Consider the following 14,047-nt stretch of genomic DNA (forward strand, 5'->3'; position numbering starts at 1 on the left):
CTCAAATTGTTGGGTTATGATTCGATTACGTGGTTTCATGATTCGACATAGCGCTTATTATTCGAAATAGCGCGGCAAAAATTTTAGTCTAGACCAAGTAAATAACGTCTGGGAGGGAACCGCAACACAGAGAAGTTGAACTTCAACTCATATTTCCACCACCAATACCCTGTGAACCCACCAGTTTGCTTCAATGACGTAAGCGTTGCTGGTGTTCAGAGAAACCTGGACGTTAGTTCATTTTGGCATGATATGACTAGGCTATCACGGTTGTTTCTCGGCATCAGTTTGCAACTTTTGTGAGATTTGCGTAACAATTTCCGTTATATTGGATTCAAACTTAAGCTTTTATAAAACATGCAATCCATATCATGACTTTTTAAGGAAAAGTATATTTCTACCTCTATGAATTTTTTACTAGTGTGTAGCTTCATTAGTTTAGGGAGTTTTTTTCTGAAATTAAGGCTAGCGATTTTAAGGGTAACGCATGCTGATGCGTCAGATTCAGCTTTTTTACCCTCAGCCCGGGACGGTCATATGTTATGTGCACTCAATGTTCTCATCAAAGGTAATTTTTGTCGCAGAGGTGTGATTTGCGTTGATGTTTCACAGGGCTGGTTTAATTTTAGTTGACTACACTCCTGGCTGGTCGTAGAAAAATAAAAAACTGTGTATATTGGGGGATGATATCTTTACCTGTGTCTTATTATCCTGTTTAAAATATCAACAAACATTAGCCCACTTAACTGAAGCAAAAATTGCTAATCAAAAACATTCATAATGCGTTGCTCAGGTAGTAAAAAAACATTTTGGTCTGATCAGAGATTGTTTCGAACGCACTAAAGTCTGGAAAATGGACTCTAAATGGTCTGATCGGAAATCATTCACTCTTCGATGACCGAACAAGAGACTGATCCAAGAGCACTTCGAACGCAAAAACAATTTCTCGTGCGTAAAATTCTGATCAGAGGCCAGTTCGAATTGGTCAGTCAGATCTGATCATAATTCATATTAGCCAGGGCATTCAACTTGGGAAGCATTGAAAAAGTTTTGGTTGTAATAATTGGTTCTCTGGCGTAATTGTAAATTATAAAAAAATTCTTCTGAACAAGCATCGCAGGCAAAATTTTCGTCATTATAAATTAATAACTAGAGGATTACATTTTTATCCCCTTCCCAAATATGGAATCAAACAGCCTCTACGTGAAAGAAGTGCGAAAAGTTGTGATTGATTTGATGCTTCCGGAAACGACGGTGGTAATCCCTGTACTTGAAAAATACTATTGAAGTACATTTCTTACTAATACTACGGGCCAGAGAGCCGACGTTAAAATAGCCGAAGATTACAAAAAAAACGAAGCCCAAAGAAACTTAACAAGCCAGCCTTAAAAAAACGGTCAAACTTAACGAAAGCCACCCATTGATAAACTTTATATCAGTATATTCATTGGTTAATGCAATGAAACTGGCCAAATAACTATATTTTTAAAAAAATTATTAGACAAAATTATAAATTTATTTATTATTACTAGGTAAACTGGTCTCACTTTCAGCTGTCAATAATCTCAGATCAAATCACACAGTGCCATAGCCCGCCGATAAATTGCCGTGGCTTGCGATAATGATTTGTTTCATTGATATTTTTCTCGATCTCAATTTCCTTTACTGAGATAAACAATTTGTTCTTCTTAGTATCTGGGTATAACTAGGTGGGCTCAATAATCAGAAATTCGGCTGTTTTCTTTTAACGCCATTTGTTTATTTATGCTCAATTATTTGTTTACCTGTAAATGATCGTTTCGACATCCAAAACTAATCACTGAATGGTTATCGTTGCAATGAACTCTCGATAATTTGCCATGCTAACTGTTTTTTGTTACAATTAGCGCTAACTTTTACTCTAAGAACCCAAAATGAATAATTGAATTTTTTGTTGTTTTTCAATTATTTATAATGAGTTTTACCACAAATTACGACCGTAGACAAATTTCAATCATTATTTTTGTGATTGTACGTTATGCGTCACGACATTTAAATTGTTATATTACATCTAAAGTTTAAACCTTCCAATTTAAAAAAAAACATTAAAAAGTTAGAAATTTCTTCTCAAATTTCCGCTTCAATCAAGTAAGATTTATGTCGATGCATCAACAAGACTCATTGACTCCAAATATTTTTGTAATTTCCTAATTAGAGGGATTATGGTTTAAGCTAAAAGCGCCCACGGTCAAATTATCCGTGACAGGTTTCATTAATTGGTTGCGTGGGAATATCCTGCATTTCATTTTTTATACAGAAACCGGCATTAGTTTGTTTCAACATTCATTCCATCACAATTGTCGGCCGTTTGCACTACGGAAATGAAACAGCAAAAAGTTATGAGAAAAGCAGTAATATTGATTTTTGCTTCATTTATTGTTGAGTCGATCGAAATGTGTGACTCGAACATGCCTGCATGGAGTTGTCTATCTCGACGCGGATCCGAAGCCAGCAACGTTGGGAAACGTCAACAATCTTTCGAACTCTTCCCTGGAATGAGAAACCAGTACAACATACCTTTTGATCTTTATCTGGACGAAATAGCAAACCCACCAATACAAGATGAACCAACATACAATTGGTGGAAACAGGAATCGGGACGGTCGGACGTTGCAAGATCCCGAGTTGACGACGTTGACCAGGTGTTCAGTTTGATGACGCGGGTTTTAGGCAGAGAACAAAATCCGGGACAATTTTCTCCGGGAAGCTACAGGGAGATACTGGATGGGGTTAACAGCGCTTTTATTGAGGGTGGCACCAGATTTGAGACGCCCAGAGTCAAGTCGGGAGACAATTTGGGCGAAACGATAAGAAGACTTCTGTCATTTTGCTGTCAGAATGAACCCGAATACACGTGGAACTTGTTCAACAAGGACTGAAATTTTTTCAGGGGCTTTTCAGATAAAATTTAAATTGAACCTACAAACAACACATGAAAAGAACTCATGTCAACAAACGTGATTGCTGTAATCTGACGTCATACGCCAAATTATCCGTTTCTCCAATGACATCAACGCACTTTAATGGTCTAAAATTTAATAGCTTTGGTCATAGCTTTCATTTGGTTGGTTTAAATTGTAATTATTCCAACAAACTTTACTTTCAATAAGAGCAGATAACTCAGCAATAAAGAGGGGGGGTATTCTTTGCACGCATCCCTGGTTCACCTTTTTTGGGAACCATATCCAAAAACCAATAATGGTTCCAAACAGGCCATACAAAAATTTTCTATTTGATCTTGTTATGTTTTTCAGCAGCTTCATATACAAATTTTTTATATGGTATCCAGGAGCCTGATATGTATTATCTATTTATTTTGCATTAGATTTTAAATTTAGCCATTTAAAAGTGCAGAAGTAAAAAAAAAAGATATTTTCTGCACTCAACTAACAAATTTTTAAATCAAATTCAGGTTGAGGTTTTGCAAGATACATAATAACGAATCCCAATCGAAGTTTATAACTTTGTCCTTGAAACTTATCAAACGATTTTTCCTATAAATTGGTCGCCAATTCAAATAAACACGGATGCAAAAATAAAAAAAACAAAAAGTGAAAAAATTTGAAAAACCACAACCTCAGAGTAAACTCAAATACCCAAACCAGTAAGCACAAGCAAAGATGCTTGAGTAAAAATTAGGTAGGGCATTTTTCTATTCAGATTTTCTCACGAGTCAACAAAAAATAGAGATGGGCAAAAGAATCTTTTCCAAATCTATTGTTAAAGTTTATTCAACATTAAAAACAAATCGCATTTAAAAAAAACAAATTCAAAAGTTTCAACAACATCGCTGCTTCAGAAAACAAATTTCGTTTTTGAGCAATCAAATCATTCATAAGTACAATGGTAAACAGCTGAAATTGAGCAAATGAACAAAAGAGTTAAAAAAAACAAATAGAGACAAAAATCAAATATTCTCCAAAAGTTTTCCAAAATTAAATATGGCGTTAAAACTTAGGTCGATGACAAGCACTCAAAACACAAGAAAAGCATTTCGATAAGATTCATTGTTGACCTAAGAATACTAAAATAAATGAGATTGAAGGGAAAGGCAACAAAAAACAAATAGTCAAAACTTAAGTTTTAATTACATTTTTCTGAATAAAAGATGTCCAGCATTTAAAAGAATAGCTGTTATCTCAAACCATTCATAAGCTTAATTTATGCTACTACAGCAATCAATGAGATTAATCGTTAAAAATACTGTAAAACGCCTGCAAAAAATCATCTAAAGTCAGAAAGGGCAACCACGTATGCTATTTTGTTTATTTCACTGGAGATTACCGAAAAGCAAATGGAACGGCAGATAATCATACCAATCTAATGTCATTTCAAAGCATGACAAAAGACAATTTCGTCTAGTAAATAATTTTTAACCAAACAACAAAAATTGATATACAGAAATCAAAACAAAAATAAATACTTCAAAATAAATTTCATATTTTAAGCTTCTCAACTAACAACTACATTACATTTCAAATTTCTTGGCCTCTTACTAATTGCAATAAAGTTTAAATATTTAAATGAGTTTTTTAAGAGCAGAGAAAAAAGAGTTGATATCTGAACGCACTTAAGAATCCAATTTGAGACTGCAAACTTTCAAATCGAGGTCAACCAAGCTACATAATCATAAGCTAATTTACGAGTGAGTTATATGAAATCCGCAATTGGGCTTTACCAAACGCCTGTTTCAATAAAATGTTTATCAGGTAACAAATTAAAAATGAAAATACTAGGAACAGTCACATATAATTGAGTATTAGGCAGCTAGAGCTTCTTGAAAAAGAGAACAATTTACAAGTCGACAAACCATATAGATGGGCATAACTTTCTCGCACAATTGTAATTTTTCTTACAAATTTTATAAGAATTCGCTGTCAAAAGTAAACTTTCAAATGTTTTAATTGATTTTCCCATTAAGGCAAACTTTCTTCTAAGCCACCGGAGCAATTGAAAAATCCAAACAATGAAATTTAACTAAAAAACCAAGTGAGTTCGAAACCAAGTAAAGAAAGTTCGTAATAATTTAATTGTCGTCAATTCTAAAACAACCAATGGCTCTTGATGAGAAAAAAGTTAGAGTCATATTGATCTTATAACTGGCTGATGAAGACTTTAATGAACATTATTGAAGGGAAAGACAACAAAAGAAGAACGTTCAAAACTCAAAATTCAAAAAAAAATTCAACAGATTTAGTGCCCAGTCGATAAAAACTTCAGCTATGAACTGAAACTATTGAAAGAATTTGTGGTACTCCACTATTCAAACCAATGACACCTTTTCAATGCTCAAAAAATGACGAAACTGCAGAAAACAAACATCAACATTCAAAACTCAAAAATCTTCTTAAAAATACTTAACCAGGCCAAATAGTTTCAAAGTGTTAGATGCTGTCAACTGTAAACTGAAAACATCATTTGACTTAATTTAGATAACATTAAAATTTCATCATGAGTTGTCAGTGTTCGAAGTCAGCAACAAAACAACAAGAATTACCGAAAAAAAAGAAAAATTTTACAAAACTTTAATTGAAACTTTTGGTTTCAAATTCTACAAAATCATTAGTCGCTCACATACTAAATTTAAACATTATTGAAGGGAAAGACAACAAAAAAACGCTCAAAACTCAAAATTCAAAAAAAAATTCAACAGATTTAGTGCCCAGTCGAAAAAAACTTCAGCTATGAACTGAAACTATTGAAAGAATTTGGGGTACTCCACTGTTCAAACCAATGACACCTTTTCAATGCTCAAAAAATGACGAAACTGCAGAAAATGAACATCAACATTCAAAACTCAAAAATCTTCTTAAAAATACTTAACCAGGCCAAATAGTTTCAAAGTGTTAGATGCTGTCAACTGTAAACTGAAAACATCATTTGACTTAATTTAGATAACATTAAAATTTCATCATGAGTTGTCAGTGTTCGAAGTCAGCAACAAAACAAGAAGTACCGAAAAAAATAAAAATTTCACAAAATTTTATTTGAAACTCTTGGTTTCAAATTCTACAAAATCATTAGTTGCCCACATACTAATTCAAACAAGCACATATATTGACCACTAAACAAAATAGGTTGCAATCAGTACCCTTGGCCATAACGTCAGAAAAATAAAACAAAACAGTAGTTTAAAAAAGCAAAAAAAGGCCCAAGAAACCAGAAAAATATAAATCCAAATCTATATCTGCATAGTTCTGAAAGGCCACAACGAGCAGAGGAATAGACTTATGGCCATTTCAAGTTTCATAAAACAAAATATGATGAAAATGCTACAAAGTTTTCAAAAAATAACAATTAAAAAAAGGAAATGTGAACAAAAGTAGTATGAAAAGTGAAGTGTTGAAAAAATTAAACATCAATATCTCCTCGAAAAGAAAAAAAATGATTGAGCTTTATATTTCTACACTCTACGCTTGATGGGTTCTCTAATATACGCAGCTTGTATGCTCCTTCAGCTTTTGCATTTCGGAGCAATCACTGATTAACAAAAACTTTGCATTGCTTGAAAAAAAGATAATTCAAATTTTTGGAAGTAGGAACAATTGAAAAGGCCAAATTTTGATCATGATTAATGAGAAGAGGAGCAATACGAAAAAAACCACACAGATCAAGTCAATCAAGTAATATGGCAATAAATTTGAGCTGAAATAAGTACTTTATCTAAGGAATTGAAAAAAAAGTCTTCTGGCTGTTTTCAAACGTTGCTTCAGTTGAACTGCTCCGATGCAACGCTGTTTGCTCTTGCTCCGTTGCTGCTTCATTATGTACCGAAACAATGGGAAAAATTCGAGACAATACATTCCAGCTGCGATAACTACTTTATCTTAGGGTTTAAGGAGACTTTTGGCAGATTTACAACGTGTCTTAAGATATGTGCAACGCTGTTGGTCTTACTCAGTCGCTGCCTGAGAAAATATCTACCGTAGCAAGAAAATTTTAAAAAAAACTTCAAAACCTTTCAATTTGCAAAAAAGCAGACTTTTGAAAAAAAACATGCTGTTTCAATAATTTGTTCCTGGACGGATTAATAAAGTTCTACCCATGAAAAGACTAAACTTGACTCAAAGTGGTTATGAAAGGCTTTCATAAGTCCAGATCAAGATCTGGGAAATTATATTGATTGATATAGAAATACTATTATTATTTCATTGAAAATGGTTTTTGCTAACATTCGGGTCCCGTGTAAAAGCCGTCACGACACATACTCCTTAAAAGACAAAGATGGATGTTAAATATCATGAAAGCTAACATACGCTAAGTTGATTTCAAGTTTCTTTGAACCGCTTTCTTGCTTATTTCTGAGAAAAAAACGATACCAAAACCAATACAAGACACGCAGATCTTTTAATATATTTCCTATCTTTTGAAAACTTGCAGGCGGTTCGTTTTCCCCTGTTAGAATATAGGAAACAATGATTGACGATTCATAGTTTTATGATAATTTAAAATAATTTTTAATAGTTGTTCCCACAACATACGCAGAATATTTATCCACAAACACTAATCCAAACGAAAGTTTAGAAATTCCGCTGACATGTAAAAAGATTTTAAAAAAAATGCTTTTTAACCGTCGACAGATTTGCAACCCACCTTGTGGTGTTGGGGCATGGGGGTTTAACGCTCCATGCACCCTAGCCAATTTTAGACTCTGACTTACAAAACTTTCGGTTGGACACTTACATTTCGCCGTTAATTTTTTTCTGAGCTTTTACTGAAAACCGAACTGGGCCACTATAATTAAATATAAAAAAACGTATTATAAGAGTAAACTGAGCTAGTAAAAATAAAACTTTAAAATGGCGAAATGAGGATTGTTAGAGCTTTGCTAAATAGTTCTATTCAGTCAAACATATATGCGTAACAGCCTGATACGACATCTATCTTATTTTTAAAAGACAATTGTTCTTGGAATTTTGTTTGAAAAATTCCAACTAATGTTGAAGTACGACTGCCTGCTACAACGCTGGTAAACGCTTTCGCATCCAGAGAAAGAAAAAATTAACTATTAAGAATTTCATAATGGCTGCCTTCGACTCTTGAAACGACCGTCAACCCTATTTTTCTATGAGCAGATCTGAGCAGGAGCCATGAAAAGACTTAAACTTGACTTTAACTAGTTGTGGTAACGTGTATTTATAGTCAATATTTGGCAACTCTGCTAGAATTATAAATGCTCTTCATAAGTCGAGATGTAAACCTGCCCGGGTCGAATGTCCTCCCTAAAATCCTCCCATTTTGTTGTAAGAGTGGGGGGGGGGGGGGTAATTTGTCTATGGGGGGTAAATTTATCAAAAAGACCATACAAGGAAACCAGGAGCATCAGAACAAAATACAATTAACAATACATAAGAAATTAGTGGAAAATATTTCCTTATTTTTTTTCTAAGGTCTGAAGTTTGACATAGCAATCAAAATTAAAATGAACAAAACCACGATAAAACTAAAATTGTTATCAAAGAACTACTATTAAAAAATTATTAGGAGAAATTGTTTGACATACTTCAAATGTAGGGAAACTTCTTATAAGGGAATCGGTTTCCAGTTTTTTAGTTATCTTATAAATGCAAAGCAAAAAAAGTTTCCAAAAATATGTTTTTTTTTTCGTTTTTTCGGAATATTAGCTGTATATGTTTGTGTATAATCAAGGAATTTTGTTCTTTTTTAAAAGTTTTTGGCCTTTTAATTTGCTCAGTAGATCTATATTGTGCCTTGACAGCTTATTTCGTTTAAAAAACTAATAACGCAGTGATATTTGAATGTTAATTTAAGAATTGTTTTCCATCTTAAGGCCCTCTATTTGCTTTTTTTTGTAAAAGAAATATTGATCTGAAAAATCATCTAGAAAATGGACCTAATTAGAGCATCAAGAACTAGATGAAATTCAGGAATAATGGCTTGTGGTTAAATTTTTGCTTCAACAACAAAACTCAGAACTCATTGAACTAATGTGCATTAAGACCTTTCGGCTCAGTTCTCCCCAAACCACAGGTCCTAGCTATCAAGATGAGCCATCTGATTATAATAATTGATTTTTTAAATTTTGCTCATTTTTAAGTAAGTTCTCCACAATTATGATTTCTCATTATGTGTTATTTCCCATTCTAGCCCGGCAAGAATGGGAAATAACACAAAATGAGAAATCATAATTGGCGAGAACTTACTTAAAAATGAGCAAAATTTAAAAAAAAATCAATTAATATAATCAGATGGCTCATCCCACCCTTCAATATTTTTGCTCCTTATTGAGGAACCCATGTGGTTAATTTTGCTAAACATCCATAACCCTAAATAAGCAGCCTTTTTCAGCTTGAAAATGTTTATGAAATTTTTTTTAAAAAAACATTCATGCAAGGAAGCAGCTCATCTCAAAGAGTTTTATAGGAATACAACTCTCTTGCTAGCTAAGACCTGTGGTTTGGGGAGAACAGAGCCTAAAAGTCTTAAAGCACATTAGTTCAATGAGTTCTGAGTTTTGTTGGTTTAATAAAAATTTAACCACAAGCCATTATTCCTGAAATTCATCTAGTTCTTGATGCTCTAATTAGGTCCATTTTCTAGATGATTTTTCAGTTCAATATTTCTTTTAGAAAAATGCAAATAGAGGGCCTTAAGATGGAAAACTATAGTTAAATTCACATTCAAATATCACTGCATTATTAGTTTTTTTAAACGAAATAAGCTGTCAAGGCACAATATAGATCTACTGAGCAAATTAAAAGGCCAAAAACTTTTAAAAAAGAACAAAATTCCTTGATTATACACAAACATATACAGCTAATATTCCGAAAAAAAACGAAAAAAAAACATATTGTTGGAAACTTTTTTTGCTTTGCATTTATAAGATAACTAAAAAACTGGAAACCGATTCCCTTATAAGAAGTTTCCCTACATTTGTAGTATGTCAAACAATTTCTCCTAATAATTTTTTAATAGTTAAGTTCTTTGATAACAATTTTAGGTTTATCGTGGTTTTGTTCATTTTAACTTTGATTGCTATGTCAGACCTTCAGACCTTTCTTTCCACTAATTTTTTCCACTAATTTCTTATGTATTGTTAATTGTATTTTGTGCTGATGCGCCTGGTTTTCTTGTATGGTCTTGTTGATAAAAAAGGGAATCATTTTTCACTTAAAAGACCTTAAGTAGAGAAATTATGTAAGTACTGCGTAACTAGAGTATTTGTTCTGGAACTCTCAATAGTGTAATCAAATTCCGTTAGCAATGACCACTTTATCTTAGGGATTAAAAAAGTGTTTTGGCAGTCTCTTAAGAAAAGTTTCTCTTCGAGAAAGGTTGATAATCTTTCAAGATCTTGCAAGATTCTTTTAAAAAGGATGTGAATCTTGCAGATCTCGCAACTAGATGTTAATCTTGCAAGCTACTGCATGAGGACGTCAATCTTGCGAGAAAATTTTGCAAAATGTAGATAGTTTTTCAAGATTTTACACAAACATCTCACAAGCTTATTCATAAAATTTCAATATCTTGCAAGATTCTTGTAAGATTAACATCTAGTGTCGACTAGGGTTATCCTTCGAAAGATTTGAAACCACAATTGCGGTGTTGGGGCATGGGGGATTTGCGCTCCATTACCACTAAGTTGTCGAGCTATAACAATAAACACCATTTAATGGGATATTATAATTGGCGACAACTTATCTTGAAAAAGCAATACTTAAAAAATTAAATACTAAAATTAGGTGGCACATCCGACTATTAAATGTTTTCACTTGATTGAGAAAACCACGTGGTTGATCATCTCAAACTCTTTAGAAATTTAACTCTTGCTAGCTAGGACGTTTTGTTTTGGGAGAACAAAACCACAAAATCTTGAAACACTAATTAAGTGAGTTCTGTGTTAAATAATAATTAATAATAATTGTGGTTTCTGCGTAATCGCAGTGGAACAGCATTAGGCCTTCAGTAGCCTGTTTTCAGCTGCCCTTTTTTCTTATTATTCCCCACATTTCAGACTGATTTTTTCATGAGCAGCATTGCTCTTTTTTTGGTGACTATAGCCACTTTTTTTTTGCGTCTTTAATGTTAAAGCAAAATTTTAACCACGAGCCGTTTTTTTCAAATTTTCTAGTTTTTACTTGCTTCAATTAGATCATCCATTTTCAGCTGCGTTTTCAACTCAATGCTTTTGCAGAAAGCATAAGCATAACAAAACCCTAAGATTGAGAACCATAGTTATGTTATATTCACATTCAATAATCAGAGCAGTAATAGGTCTCTCAAAACATACAAGGTATTAAGGCGGCAATATAGAACTAATGAACATTCAATAGGAAATAAAAAAAATTAGAAAGAAGAACAATGTCCGCCACTAAAACTAAACGTGTATAGCTTATTTTCCGAACAAAAGAAAAAACGGAAAGTTTTTTTTTGCATTTTCCTCAGCAAATTTTAACCTTTCAATTTGAAGATAAAAATTAACTTAGATTGTGATTTCAAATGTTCTCTCAAACTTTGTAAAATGCCATAAACAATTTCTCTACTTAAAGAACCAAGTTCTATTTTGTTAGAAATTGTGTAAATCTCAAAAGAATAGGAACAACCGGAAAAAATTTTTTGATGACCAAAGTAGTAGATAAAACAGGGAAACCAGCCACCAGCAAAATTTGTTCCTTTTCTCCTAACGCTAATCGCGCACGTCGAATGAAACAAATTTTACTGCTTGCTGGTTTCCCTGTTTTATCTACTACTGTATATTCACTCTATATTCACTTCTTATACAATTAAAAACTATCCTTTCTTGTCTCACTTAGTGCAAACCACTAGTACAGAGTTAAGCTGGTAATTAACCATTATCAGACGGATAGTTCGGGTTCTATCCCCACCGACTCCGGTGGACGTATCCCAGTACTAGTATAAAACTAACAAGCACGTAAAACCAACTTGCGAAAATGAACTTGAATAAAAAAGAAAACTTGAACAAAAAAATGAAAATATTAAAATAATTAAAATTTTCTTATATTCCCCTAATCAATATTTAACCAATCTAAAACTAAAACTTCCTGTCTCACTTGGCGTAGTGGTTAAATCATCGAGTCTAGTTAAGTTGCTTTAGCAAACGGAAGGTTTGGGGTTCCTTCCTCACTGACTCCAGTGAACGTCCCCCGATAGGTGACGCCGCCTTTCAGGATTCTGATGAAAAAAAAACTATGAAACTAAGTGAGATAAAAAAAAACAAAAAAAAACCAAATTCACAGTTTTTAAAAAGGATGATCCCTGTTGTGAGACTGTATATGGGACACACTGTGATGGGTATACAGTCAAAAACACTGAGATCGGTGGAAACACAGTGATAAGTGTTTTTTTTCAATGTCTTCTTGAATATTCTCTCTATATTCTCTCTATATTGGATCAATAATTAATCAGAAATTAATTTAAATTAAAAATAAGATTAAAAAATTAAAAAATCAAAGCTAAATTTACATTTCGCTCTTTAAGAGCGATTCACTCATATTCGGAGTGATCCCCCAGTAGAAAATATCACTCTTTCTCACTCTTAAGGAGTGATTCCCCTCTTTTTATAAATTTTTATAAATTTTTATATTTTTTATATTTTATTTCAAATTATCTACACTTTTTAATAAATTTATATTTTCTTTTACTTTTTCTATATTTATTCCATTATTAATAAGAAATGATACAAAATTATAATATTTACATGAGCAATCTTCTTCATTTTGTCTAATGGCTAAAGTACTTTCAGTTCTAGAACTTTGTTTTTCAGTTAGATTTCTACTAAATCCTTTAGTTAATTCTACACCTGGATGCTGTTTCTTTACATGGGCTCGTATCCCATCATATCTCACAATAGAAGCACAATATGGACAATTAACTTTAGCTGAAGTACAACTTCTACAAGTATACTTACTCTCATCAAAATCAGTTAGTGGTTTTATATAATTACATTTATTACAATTTCTGATTGGTGTAACCACTTCGTGGATCTGCGGGGCAGTTGGGGTACCAAGGACTTCGTCCCTTTCACTGATTAATACTTCTGAGTTATAGTTAGGGTTAGGATTAGGGTTAGGGTTAGGATTAGGGTTAGGGTTAAGGTTAGGGACTGAGTTATAGTTAGGGTTAGGGTCTGAGTTAGAACTGGTGTTATAACTAGAATCAGAACCAAAACCAGAACTAGAGCTAGAACCAGAAACAGAACTAGAGTTAGAGCTAGAGCTAGAACTTGAGCTAGAACCAGAACCAGAACTAGAGCTAGATTCATTTTTTAAAGAACAACCCCATGGAGAAAAATCATTAGCACAAATAGCACTTATTGTTATATTACCACATATACATTTATCAATTTTATCTTTATGACATGATTCATAATGATATTTTAAACAAGCAATGTTTCCACATTTATAGTTACACTCTAAACATTTTATAACCATTTATAATTGGTCAAATCTGCGAATTTGCAAACGAGTTTCACTCGTGGTTATCCAAACAACTCCGTTGAACAGTTTGGTAAACCACGAACAAAGTTCGTTCACTGATTTCAATTATACTCAACATATATATTTAGCCAATATCTCAATTACATCTTTAGTATTATCTTTAGATTTGATACACTCTGCTAAATATTTATTTCCTAACGTATTGAGTATATTAGTTTTACATCTCTTATCTAAAATTGCTTCAAGGTTTAATTGCATTTTATTTTTAACATAATTTATAATTTCATTTCTAAATTCTTCATTATTTACATATAGACTGTTTAAATTCTCTCGTCCCTCTTTATTTAAAATCCCAGTATATTTATGAGTGTAACTGCTTCGCTGATAGGACTTCGTCCATGTTTCACCATCTGTGTAACAGCTTCGCTGAAGGGTCTTCGACCATGTTTCTCCATCTGTATATTCCCTTTCATGTTCCAGATCTTGATCTTGATCTTGATCTTGATTTCTGCCAAATCCATAGTTCAATAATGTACTTGTTCTATTCAACATAGTACTCGCTGCAGTTGCCACATGTCCGGCATTTCTTA

Source organism: Convolutriloba macropyga, chromosome 5 (assembly GCF_964194025.1).
Source record: "Convolutriloba macropyga chromosome 5, txConMacr16.3, whole genome shotgun sequence".
NCBI classification, from domain to species: Eukaryota; Metazoa; Xenacoelomorpha; order Acoela; family Convolutidae; genus Convolutriloba; species Convolutriloba macropyga.